Source organism: Armigeres subalbatus, chromosome 1, assembly GCF_024139115.2.
Source record: "Armigeres subalbatus isolate Guangzhou_Male chromosome 1, GZ_Asu_2, whole genome shotgun sequence".
Classification (NCBI taxonomy): domain Eukaryota; kingdom Metazoa; phylum Arthropoda; class Insecta; order Diptera; family Culicidae; genus Armigeres; species Armigeres subalbatus.
Window position 1 is genome coordinate 6,013,240 of NC_085139.1, and position 12,167 is coordinate 6,025,406.

At 41.5% G+C, this 12,167-nt stretch overlaps 1 protein-coding gene across 1 annotated transcript in view; it reads right to left on the reverse strand.

Annotated features, from left to right (window-relative positions):
- LOC134220118 (ETS-like protein pointed) overlaps positions 1–1,706 on the reverse strand; it is a 377,379-nt gene extending 375,673 nt beyond the window's left edge. The window contains exon 1 of the mRNA XM_062699108.1: positions 161–1,706. The gene's annotated coding sequence lies outside the window, so the exon portion shown is untranslated. The remainder of the gene's footprint in view (positions 1–160) is intronic.
- Between the last annotated feature and the right edge of the window lie 10,461 nt (positions 1,707–12,167).

Here is a 12,167-nt window from a genome sequence, read left to right on the forward strand (position 1 = left end):
TTGCTTCATACGCGAGCAAGCTCAAACAAAAATTTGAATAACAAAAACCCGCCGATCCTAGTCAGGAATGGAATATTCATCAGATGTTATACCAGCTTTAAAATTCTTGAATTTCTGAAACGAAAGTCGACACAAAACAGTATTGTACATATGTACTTACGCCCAGAAGAGTTCGGCTGCTCGCTGTTCGAAGCGGCTCCCGATGCGCTATCCTCTTGTTGGCTGCGACTCGGCACTATTGCGATCCACTTTGAATTAGCGTTACGAGTGTGAAAAAACGATACTTCTACACTCTTGATCTACCTCCCAATGTTTACACTAGTAATTGCATGCGCAGTACACTCTTCACCTGTAACGTATTAATTTCATTGCACAATTACCGCACCATCATCTTCAGCCGCTCCCATACGTGATCGTGACCATCATTCTCATCTGGTTGCAATTCTCCTCCACTTCATCCGCCTTACGAAAATTGCAAACCCGCCGAGTTAGGCAAATACAATTCTAATTTTATAAACGCTCTCTCATTCGCGCACTCTTCTCGCCTACTACGTTTTTTGGTCGCACAGCACTCTTGGCCGCGTCATACATATACGCCTTCTTCGATGATGGCAAAAAAACGCGTGCGGTCGCCGTCGTTGTTGTTGTTGTTGCAGTTGCGCACTACTACACGCGACTCGGTCTAAGCACCGCCACACCGCGCACTCAACGCCGCGGAATAATAAACACACAATGCTCTCTTCCTTTGCCGCACTTTAGCCACCCCGGCCGTCGACAGAGACTTCGCTACATTCAATCATCAACGTGTGCGCGCATATAAATGTAAATGCAACAAAATAAAAAGCGCGAGTAAGATTTTTATGAATGAATCAAAACTGCTTCGCCCTTTACTTCCTCTTCTTCCGTCTTCTTATCGTCGTTTACCTTCCCTATGCTTCGCCTGCTCAGCTTGATTTTTTTCTTTTCTCAACTTGTGTATCACACCCGGCTCGCGAGTTTGTCTTCATGTGACTTCTTCACTTCACCCGTCCGTCATCGGTTGGTCGCGATCGTCCCTCGTAACAACGACTCGACTGTTTTTCTCGGTATCAGCCTTCGCGTGTTTCTTCTCTTACTTTACATTGAGGCTGAACTCCATTGGACGATAGCAACGAAAAAAAAACGACTAATTCAAAATAAATTTTATTTTATAATACAGCTGCACCGAAACAGACGCAACTCAAATCAAAAGTGTCGCCTCCGCGAAATTCGATACATTCACTCTCGTCCACGACACTTGTGTACACTTTCCTTCGTGGTCGAATCACTCGTTGTTCAGTTTTTTGAAAGGCTCAAACAAAAAGGTTCACGCAGCACATCAACAGAATCACTTCTTCTTGCTACGGGTGCAATTCATTGAAGCAGGGTCTCTTATCAACGCCACTGGCCACTGATAAGATGCGATTGCTCTACCAAGACACTCCCCGTCGCGAATAGTCTCGTCTTGCACTGATCGACACAGTAGGCCACGATATTTCAATCATTAATCACCTCGCAAAGCGCACAACTGTCAAAATATAGCGCAGCCTTTGGCAAAGTCCTTACTAGTGCAAATCCACCAGCGCAGCACTATGGGCAAAAGAAACAACGTCCAACCGAACTCCACTGGTCACAGATCGTCCTCCCGCAAATGCTTCTACTCAGAACGACTCCTCAACACAAACTACCGTGTCCCGTCTGGATCTGTTTGTCTGTTACGGAATGTGTATGGGTATACGTCGGCGAGCTTTTCAGTTTCGTTCAGCACCACACTGTGGTGCAGCCAACGCAAGCTTCCATTCAAGAGCTGAATCAACAGCACCAGTCGCACCCACACACCGTCGCAGACGGCATTTCAATGTGCGCACACAACGATGAATACCAAACCATCATACGCCAGCGCGCGGGTGCGCGCGGCGGCTTAGCAACACACCAATGTAGTTAGTGCGCTGACTACCCGCACCGAAGACGCAAATTGTAAATATTCCGATTTTATGAATGAAAATTCTCATACATGGATGCAGTGCGTGATGAACCAGAGAGCACGAGAGTGGAGACCACAACGCAACCGATCGAAGTGGCCGGCGATCGGTCGGTCACTAAGGACTGGTTGCATACATTTACAATCTAATGAGTTGGGTGCAGAATAAAGTCATTCTGGGGTATACACATGGTTGTAGTGAGTAGAACTCCTTTGAAGAGGCTAAGCTTTTGTGAAGCAGTGTTTTCTTTATTCGATTAATGATTCTTTTCAGGAGTACTGGGAGCTTTTGAATAACATTCTTCTTTGCTTCACGACAAACGATTTCCATGAGAGATTAGAGTTGCTTAGAGATTGTGAGTTTTTCATTACCAACGAGTAGGACAATAAATTAGTAATGTTATGGAAATGCTAATATCATCTTCCAAACTTGGACGTACATGTTCATGATATAATTAGAGGCGAAAGTATAGAATTGATAGTTCCGTTAGGATACGGCAGGCATGAAGAATGTTTTATAGAAGTCGATTTGAAAGCGAGCGGAGGGCAATATTTGTGATGGCACATATCACACGACCTTCCTTCTGCTATTATAACCGGCAAGAGCGACTGAGGTAGACGGAACCGAACGGAGAATACTCGCGGAGGAACGATTAGAAGTTAATAAAAGTGTAATAATACTTAAAGGATTTCGGAGCTGTTGTAGAAGAGATGTTACTCGCTTGGTGGTTCGTGTTGAAAGAGGCCGACAGTCGCCGGACCATTTATTAGAACGGTATCGGTCATTACCGTTTGTTGCCATAAAATACACGGAATGTACATTTAAAACATTTTAAGGTACACATCACTGCCAAGCTCCCGTATGAAGGGGGAGGGAAGAATATCAGTGTGGAAGCTGATATATCTCCACTGGCTCCAATTTAATAAATTAGTATTTCGGTGGTAAACATAAAACCCGTTTCCTAAGGTCAATGAAAGGCAATCTCACATCATTCAACACTATTATCACAAAGGACATTAAAGGAAAGGAACGCTTTTAGTTTTGACGTACATTAGGTCTAAAAGGAAGACTCGGATACAGTGTGTAAAACGGAAACTACCAAATTCGAGACCGTCACGATAAAAATAGAGATTTTAAATGCTAATAGTGTCTTTATCTTTCGAAGGATTTCCGATATTTTCTCACCAATCGATTCGGAAACCTTCCAGCAAGTTGCCAAATCCATCGATACTATTGATTATCAACGTTAAATTATTGAAAATGTCATTTCTTTCCAAAGCCAGTAAAAATTGAGAATAAATCAATCCCGTTCATGTGCGTCATTCCCAATGAGGATTGCACGGAGAGCAGTCCAGGGCGTCCAGAAGCGATCCCAGCGACAACGACTGTCACAGCGGTGATGGTAAGTAGAATAATTGTCGCTACGGTGGTGGCTGCGGTCGTGGCAGCAGCAGCGCTTCATTTACATCCCTGGTTCGGGGATCTGGCAATCAATGGCGTCCATATCGCCGAACCATCGGATAACAGTTGCGCCGTCCAGTGGTTGTTGTTAGTGAGACATCCTTAATCTACCCAAGAGCAACTGCAGCTAACCGGCACCTGCTTCCTAACTAACTTCAGTCAACTCCGAGGTGTCCCACACTCCAACACTCCTCCTTAGTGTGGGCGCCTCGCAACACTTCTGGCTCCACCTAACATCGAGCCTATCATCCTGAGCTTCTCCTCACTGAAAGAACTCATCCTGGTACAATCTGTTATTAGCATTAGCATTAGCATTGAGCAATTCACACAAATTCGTACACGGAGAATAATCACCCTAGTTTAAAACAACCAACTTGTTGGTTGAATTTCAAACTAAAATTTTGTTTGGTATCATATTAAAATTGGTTGTTTGAAACATAAACTTTTGGTCAAAATAAATATCCTTCTTCGATTGTTTCAAACTAACATTTTAATTCAAATAAACCTTTGATTATGTTTATTTCAAGCTGATATTTTAGTTGGTTTTGGCTGACAAATAGGTTGTTTTTACCAATAACCTGGTGATAACTTTTTCTTGTAAACAAATAAAAACAAACTAAAATTTGAGGTTGATATAAACGAAGAAACGTGTTGAATCAACATAATAATTTTATTGGAGATGAAATAACCGAAACATTTGGTTGATTCAAACTATTTTTTTATTGTTGGAGTTTGTTTACTTTCGTCCCATCAAGCCGTAAAAACAAAATTTTAAACTCATACGAATCGGATTTCGACCGGAATAATTAAAGCGGGATAAGGAAACTTATGGTCCTAGATAAGCACCGGTAAGCTGATAGTTGTTATTAAAATGATTAAAATGGTTTTTATTGCACTTATATTTTTGATTTTACAAAGGTTCGGCGAAAACGCTACCACGAAATCTGCAAAAGATGATCGCCAATATGGAAGCTTCTATAGAGAGCATAAATGGGAAGAACATCTTTTTAGGCAGCTCCATTATTCCTTCGCTTATTCCAGACTCCGTTGATCTATATAGTTAAATCGATTTGATTTCTATAGGATTTATGCATGGCTATGTATCAATTAATTTGTGTGATGTAAATATTAAAATCTGAACGATTGGATGCCGGGGACTGGATGCTGTCCGAAAAGATTTTCTGAAAATTTGCGGAATCGGAGAACTATAGCACATGCTGCTATATTCTATGTATATATGAATGCTGAAGATAAATATAAATCATATTCTGTTGAACCTTTTAGTACTTTATACCAAAACAAAAACGAAAAAACGCGGCAATTGCGGGATAAGGTAGAGGGAGAAGAGAGGGGCGGGGGAGCCGATTATTTTGCACGTAATAATAACCATCAAATTGGTCAATTCAAACTAAATTGCTGTATTGTTTCAGTCTAAAATTTGGTTATATCAAACTAAACATATTGTTTGAAATTACCATTATTTTGGGTCGTTTGAACTACTGTCAAAATAAAACAACCATCATTATGGTTGTTTCAACCAAATTTTAGTTGAATTTGCCTGAAACTGATGAGCACTGTTTACTCAACAACTTAGTTTGTTTCAACCATTATTAATGGTTATTTGAAACAAAAATTTGTTTGTGCATAAATCAACCTAAAATGTTGGTTGAAATTACTCACAATTTGGTTGCGTTTACCAATTTTTTTTCTCCGTGTATACGATTGAAACAACTATTTCGATTGTTGCATCAAACAACATCCCAAGTAACCAAAAGTTCCTTTAAGAGTACGTTTTTCGCTTAATCAGCTTCACTGAGCTGCTTAAGCGAAAAACGTACTCTTAAAGAAACTTTTGGTTACTTGGGATGGACAGCATCTAACAACATGGACCAGTAAGCAGAGCGATTGGCCGGTCGTCGAAATTTAGTTCTGCTTTGTGCGGGTGAGTAAATTCATCAGAAAGTGAAAGTTTGTTTCTTGTCCAGTCGTGTTTCTCCCGTAGGCAGAACGATCAACCGGTCATCGAAATTTAGTTCTGCTTTGTGTGAAAAGCAAAACGATCGGCCGGTCTCCGGCATTTTGCTCTACTTTGTGCGGGTGAGTAAATAAACCAGAAAGTGAAAATTTAGTTCGCATCCACTTGTGAAGTGCGGTTGATAATTACATTAATTAGTGTTGGTTTGATTGTTTTGACGTAAACTACGTCTAAGGGGAAGATTCGGATACAGGGTGTAGAATGAAAATTTCTAAAGCAGGACCATGCTGAGGGTGGCTGGGTTCGATTCCCGGTGCCAGTCTAGACAATTCTCGGATTGAAAATTGTCTCGACTTCACTGGGCATGAAAGTATCATCGTATTAGCCTCATGATATACGAATGCAAAAATGGTAACTTGGCTTAGAAACCTTGCAGTTAATAACTGTGGAAGTGCTTAATGAACACTAAGCTGCGAGGCGTCTTTGTCCCCAGTGTGGGGATGTAACCGACGAATCGACTTGTCACTGGCGCTCTTTGATTGTCTCACACTTTTTTACGGTCATTCGCTTTTGCGGGCGATCGCTCCTGTCAAATGAGCTAAGACACAACTCCGCTGCCATGATAATACAAGTAGGTTTTTGACTAAGCTGTGAAAACTTCGCGAGCCATTACTATACTATCGACAAACATATGATTTCTGTACAGTTATACACGTACCATGTTGTATGCGTACAGCAGCCGGATGACACACATATTTTTTACCATTCGCTGCGTTACTATAGTATTATCTCGTTACATATAGATTTTTCTACCAAAATAGTAAAAAATCATTTTCCATTTTTACATGACCTGTAAATATATTATTAAAATGTAAATACATACGACATACATACAATATATACAAAATCCGGCCTTTTGCTGTTATTTTAAACAATTTTTTTGTTTTTCAAAACACACAAAATCCCTATTTATGATGATGATGATGATGATGATGATACTACCATCTATTGTAGCAAGGCACCTGCCGATAGCACTGGCCATATCTGACCAACGATTTGATCATGATTATGCTATTGTTTGTATTTCATCAGACTCATGTATGAAGGGCCAAAAATGGGTGGGGTGGTTCCATAAGCGAAGACACTTATGCAAATCCCCGGGATGAATAGAGAATCTCCTTCCAGAAGAAAGTTCGTACATACAATATTATAATTTAGCCCTCGTTTCCCAGATTGACCCGATAGATAGGGAGAAGAGCCCGCCTTCTATTCACGATATGTTAACAACATGCTCCCCCCTTTCAAGGGCATGGTGCCCCTTTCAGGGGCATGGTGCCCCTTTCAAGGGGCATGGTGCCCCCTTTCAAGGGGCATGGTGCCCCTTTCAAGGGCATGGTGCCCCTTTCAAGGGGCATGGTGCCCCTTTCAGGGCATGGTGCCCCTTTCAGGGGCATGGTGCCCCCTTTCAAGGGGCATGGTGCCCCTTTCAGGGGCATGGTGCCCCTTTCAGGGCATGGTGCCCCCTTTCAGGGCATGGTGCCCCCTTTCAAGGAGCATGGTGCCCCCCTTTCAAGGAGCATGGTGCCCCCTTTCAAGGGGCATGGTGCCCCCTTTCAAGGGGCATGGTGCCCCCTTTCAAGGAGCATGGTGCCCCCTTTCAAGGGGCATGGTGCCCCCTTTCAAGGGGCATGGTGCACCCTTTCAAGGGGCATTGGTGCCCCCTGTCAAGGGGCATTGGTGCCCCCTTTCAAGGGGCATTGGTGCCCCCTTTCAAGGGGCATGGTGCCCCTTTCAAGGGCATGGTGCCCTTTCAGGGCATGGTGCCCCTTTCAAGGGGCATGGTGCCCCTTTCAAGGGGCATGGTGCCCCTTTCAGGGGCATGGTGCCCCCTTTCAGGGGCATGGTGCCCCTTTCAGGGGCATGGTGCCCCCTTTCAAGGGGCATGGTGCCCCTTTCAAGGGGCATGGTGCCCCTTTCAGGGCATGGTGCCCCTTTCAGGGCATGGTGCCCCCTTTCAAGGGGCATGGTGCCCCTTTCAGGGGCATGGTGCCCCTTTCAGGGGCATGGTGCCCCCTTTCATAGGGGCATGGTGCCCCTTTCATAGGGGCATGGTGCCCCCTTTCAAGGGGCATGGTGCCCCTCCCCTTTCAAGGGGCATGGTGCCCCTCCCCTTTCAAGGGCATGGTGCCCTTTCAAGGGGCATGGTGCCCCCTTTCAAGGGGCATGGTGCCCCCTTTCAAGGGGCATGGTGCCCCCTTTCAAGGGGCATGGTGCCCCCTTTCAAGGGGCATGGTGCCCCCTTTCACCCCCCCACTTTCAAAAGCTCGGGTGCCCCCCCTCAAGGGGCTTGGGTGCACCCGCTTTCAAGGGGCTTGGGTGCCCCCTCTCAAGGGGCTTGGGTGCCACCCTTTCAAGGGGCTTGGTAGCCCCCCCCCCTTTCAAGGGCTCGGGTGCCCCCCCTCTCAAGGGGCATGGATTCTCAGTCGAAGTAATTCGAGTAATTGCGAGTGATTCGGCCAATGCCAAGTTCCAAACTTCCAAATTGGTAGTTCGAGGGGTTGGGGTGTCTCCCCTTTCAAGGGGCATGGTGCCTTTAGCCCCTTTTAAAGGGCATGGGAGCTACCTTTCAAGGGGATTTAGTATTTTGGCCATAACTTCTGATCCCATACAATCTGACCAATTTTCAATAGCAAACAATAGGACAGGATTCTCAGTCGAAGTAATTCGAGTAATTGCGAGTAATTCGGCCAATGCCAAGTTCCAAACTTCCAAATTGGTAGAAACTTTAAACTTCAAAATGGGGTAAAAGTAGACATCATCATAAATTTCAAAGTACCCATTTTTTGACAGCTCAATACATCGTCAAAAAATGGGTCTTTTCAACTCTTTAATGGGTATTGTCGAGTTTACAGTGCAGGTAAATAATAGAAATGTCATCCACGCGTGCACAGGCTAATACGTCGCAAATATTGAGATGAGTGACGTTTGGCGCACGCACACTAATGTGCGATTTGGCATGTGTAAACAAATGTTTGTTTTCCTTCTGCTCATAACCTCGAAATTTATAAGTCATCACAATGATGGCAAAAGAGTCAAAAAATATATGGAAATATACTCATTTTAACCCAAGCTTTGCTGAGTTGCACCATCTAGGAGTGTTTGTTTTCCTTTTATCGGCACTCACACATTCAGACGTGAGAATCTCAATAGTCGGAAGAGGCCGGTATCCAGCTTTCCACGCTCGGTAATGGCGGCTTGTCGGTATGTAAAAATCAATCGGTCACTGTACTTTTTGACACTAGCTGGAGGAAAACTCACTGGCGAAAAGGCTTTTTTCCCTTCCCCTCACCCAGGAAAATCTGATTAATGTAGGGTACGGAAAAAGTTCTGAATTACATATTCGGAAGCTTATCCCAATTTTTGAATATTTTCCAAAAATGTATCTATCATACAGTTCGGAACTTTTTCCGTATCATACTTCAATCAGATTTTAATTACATTTTGTCTACACGTAAAAAAATTTAATGTTATTTATTATTAATATTTCTAATACTTTTTTGCCAAAGCAGGCGCTTAATAATAGGTATAAGAAAAAACTTATACATCGCATTAGTCACATACATTCCGAAACTTATACTTTTCATTAACTTATGAATGTTATTAGGTTTTTGATATGGGATCATTCATTAGGTGGCTTAATGAAGAGTATAAGTATTTTCGAATGGTTTTTTGCCATAACATATAAGGTTATTTTTTTACGTGTAGAATTTATTATAAGCATTTTAAAATGATCTTTCTATGCTGTACTTTAGGATCTGTCAAAGTTAACACCGTCGTGTGTCTTCTTCTTATTTTCACTTGGATTCGTCTATTGACGATGCGTCTTCGCCGTCTTGAGTACAGTAGACGTTCGATAACTGCAAGTCATTTAACTGCAATTCTGTAGTTGAAACAGTTTTGCAGTTATCGGACCGCTAAACTCCAAACTGATGTCTGACTTAATGACAGCTGCATTGCGCTGCACATTTAGATGCAGTTATCGAACGGCATTCGTTAACTGAAAAGTAAATATTTTGCAGTTATCGAACGGCTATGTATAATGTCATCTTATTTGATACTTCGCAGCAGCAGAAAGGGAACATGCAATCAATTAGAAAAAGTACCAAATTAGTGTGCTCCGATACGGTTCAACATAAACGAAGAGCCACAGCAGGTCAGCCAGATTTTTCAGAGCAAGAAAAATCAATATATAATATAAAATTAAATTATTAAATTTAATTATAATAATATCTCTGTTAATAATATCTCTGTTAATAATATCTCTGAAACCGAATTTCCGATTGCAGAAAAAAATTAATGAGTCCAATGACAAAAACATAGCTTTCGTTTAAAGATAAAATCGCACAAATCGGTCCAAGGACGACTGAGATCTTGATGGGACATATTTTACCAATGTGTGAAGTTGATACGTCTTATGCTGTTCGTATTTCAGAGATATCTCCGGAACCCAATGTCTAATTGCAAAAACAAAATACAATGGGTTCAATGGCAAAGTCATAGCTTTCGTTTAAAGATAAAATCATGCAAATTGGTTTACAGACGGCTGAGATATTCATGTGACATTATTTTGTTAGTTTTCTGAAAATGCACTTCATGTTCGTATTTCTCACATATCTCTGGAACCAAATGTCCGATTCAAAAAAAAATATACTCGTACAATGACAAAGTCATAGCTTTCGTTTAGTGTTAAAATCGTGCAAATCGGTCCACGGACGGCTGAGATCTTGATGTGAGATTTTTGTAACGCACACACATACGCACACACGCACACACGCACACACATACATACATACATGTGCTCAGTTCGTCGAGCTGAGTTGATTGGTATATACGACTTGGGTCTCCGAGCCTCGGATAAAAAGTCGGTTTTTCAAGCGATCTTTATACCCTTCTTAGGGTGTAAGAAGGGTAAAAACGATTTTTTCTTGAACAAATTTTAACCATTACAATTGAATTTATTGTAATTCTATTGCTGACACTTTACTGGCAATAAAATTTATTGTACGTCTGTTGGAATAACACTTTAATTGGTATGATATAAAAACAATAGAATTTAATGCTCATTAATAAATCCAAAAATTGTAGAGGCAATCGTCAAAATTATTCATGGTACAATTGATGTATAATTTACTACGATAGCACAAATAATCCAATCACAAAATGTATAATCGAAAAACGATTACTGGAAAAATTGATGTTTGATTCCTATTCAATGCGAGCTTTTACTCGGGGAATCACTTCTCTAAATCCATCCCTGTCATTAGAATGAACTCACACAACTTTTGACGCTTTTTGACACTGTGAATGACAGTTCACTCTGTGAGTCAGGGATGCCAGACATACAGACATGTCTGCATTTATACAGACATTTGGTCCTGCATACAGACATCATACAGATTACAGACATTATACAGACTTTTGATTAAAGTTACAGACTTTTACAGACATTCAGTTTTAAAAAACTTTGGGCTGGAAACAGAATCCTGTTGGGCTTTCCAATTAAACTATTTTGGGCTTTCAAACAAAATCGTTATGGGGATTTCGTACGAAATTCTATAAGGTTTCCAAATGGTATCATTTTGGAATTCCGAGCGGAGCCATTTGGGCTTCTGAATCTTGTTCTGAATGCATCTTTTCTGTTTCTGTAAAAGGGGATTCCAAAGTCTTAAAAGATTACGTTCGAAAGCCGAAACGATTTTGTTCAAAAGCGCAAGAAACATTCTGTTCGGAAGCCCAAAAAAGTTCGAAAGACCAAAGGTTTACTCTGTTTGTAAACCCAAAAGATGTCCGTTTCGTTCTTCGGGTTTCTAAACGGATTTATTCCTTCTGTGCCTCTCCTCCGAACTGAACTCTTTTGAACTTCCCAACGGATTTTCAGTTAGAAAGTTGCGTATATATTATCAATTTATGCTAATGAACAACATACATATTGATAAGAACATTATTCAGAGTTTTGTAGTGGAATATCGTCACTTAGCATAAGACAAGAAAGTATTATCCCGTTTAATTCCACCACTTGATTGTAACTTTAAAGTACAGTAGACGTTCGATAACTGCAAGTCATTTAACGGCAATGCTTTTTAACTGCAATTCGATAGTTGCAACAGTTTTGCAGTTATCGGACCGCTAAACTTCAAACTGATGTCAAACTCAATGACAGCTGCATTGCGCTGCACATTTAGATGCACTTTTATTGCATCTGACGTCGATTGACAACCGTTTGACGTCTAGAATGCATTGCAGTTATCGAACGGCTACTGTAGTTTCCAAAAATACGTATTTCGACCTCAACAGCAACCTTATACTAATAACACACTGGTGGTATTCGTACCATGGTACATGTTGTACCACAGGTGTGTCATCTTGTACCATGCTGGTACTACGTGGAAAACCATGGTACAATATGTACTAGGGTACATAACCGTGGTATACCACGGTCCTTGTACCACAAGTGTGTCTTTAGTATTACTTGACTTTAGTATATCATACTTGACGCGACTAAGTCCTACACCGACATTTTGATTCTTGAAACTTCGATATTCTACGTTATCAAAAGTGCATGATTTTTAAATAATTTTCTAATTCCTGTACCTTATGAACTCCATACAGACAAATACAGACATTTTGCTGAGATTAATACAGACTTCTTAAAATTGTATCTGGCATCCCTG